This window comes from Pterocles gutturalis, unplaced genomic scaffold, assembly GCF_000699245.1.
Source record: "Pterocles gutturalis isolate BGI_N339 unplaced genomic scaffold, ASM69924v1 scaffold11777, whole genome shotgun sequence".
Taxonomy (NCBI): domain Eukaryota; kingdom Metazoa; phylum Chordata; class Aves; order Pterocliformes; family Pteroclidae; genus Pterocles; species Pterocles gutturalis.
In genome coordinates, this window is record NW_010112839.1 from 655 (window position 1) to 964 (window position 310).

Here is a 310-nt window from a genome sequence, read left to right on the forward strand (position 1 = left end):
GGGATGTACCCAGAGCACTCAGCCCCATGGGTCCCTACAGACTGCTCAGTGCTATGCTGGGGAGCAGCCAGACCCTGTCTCTGGTCACGGTGCCCCATGCCATCTGTGTGGGATGGGTATGCAGCTGGGGTCTGCCATGCATCCTGGGGAAGGGACCCCTCAGGCACTTCAGGTGGCCATCCAGCCCAGTGATGCTCACGGTGCAGGTCCTGCCAGGGAGAGTGATGTGCGCCCTGCGGCCAGTGGTCAGGAAGGCCATAGCCATGGTCAGTTTGGGGCAAAGTGGGAGCGGGTGCAGGGCTTGGGGCAG